The sequence below is a fragment of the Barbus barbus genome (assembly GCF_936440315.1).
Source record: "Barbus barbus genome assembly, chromosome: 28".
Lineage (NCBI taxonomy): Eukaryota > Metazoa > Chordata > Actinopteri > Cypriniformes > Cyprinidae > Barbus > Barbus barbus.
The window spans coordinates 8,956,847-8,957,735 of NC_136756.1; positions in this window are offsets into that span (position 1 = coordinate 8,956,847).

Below are 889 nucleotides of genomic sequence, written 5' to 3' on the forward strand. Positions count from 1 at the left end.
AGAAGTTCTCGAAATGCTGTGCTGGCGGGAAACCCATCTCTTTTATTAATTAAATCGTTACGTGAAGTCATTATCACGTGGCTTCTGAAGTCCCGACATGCTCTGAACATCCAATAAAGGCAAATATATTGCGTTTTTCGATTAACCTTTTTAACAAATATATTTATTGTAATTTCCGAGTCCCAATTTGTGTCGCCATTCAGCTCAGATACAGCCATTAATAATATAATCTGGATTGAAATATATATGCTGAACATGTCTTTACACGTTTCTTTTTTTTATTGCGGATTTTATAACATATTTCAATGAGATCAGAACAAATACTATAAAGAAAATAAATAGGAAAAGCAATAAGAAAAGCGCAAATAATTACAAATTATTCAAAAACAAGATTTAAGGCTTCAAAGTAATTTAGCAGGTTGCTTTGTTATTTCTTGTTTCTTTTAACGTGACTCATTTCTGTTTTAAAATGAGTAAAATTAGGGTTTCACTTCCCATTTATATTTGTGAATAAATAATTTTCCACATATGATGAGTAAATTCACAATATACCATATTTTGAAATCAACAGTATACTCATAAAAAATAAAACATAATTTTCTTTGAGTTGCAATTCAATATTAGCTCTGTGTTTAACAACAACAAAAAATAAAAATGACACCAAAATATTTTTATATAAAAACAATCAATGGACAATACTCTCATTTTCCTCTTTACAGAAAACACAATTCAAGTCAATGTCTTCACAAAACTTTGCAATTACCTGTTTTACAGGTCTTGACCTATTTTTTTTACAGTCTATGGTCTTGACACGTTTCACTCACTCATTTTTCATTTTCAGCTCAATCCGATCCGCTCTGAACTGTTGTGAACCGAGTCAAACTGATTC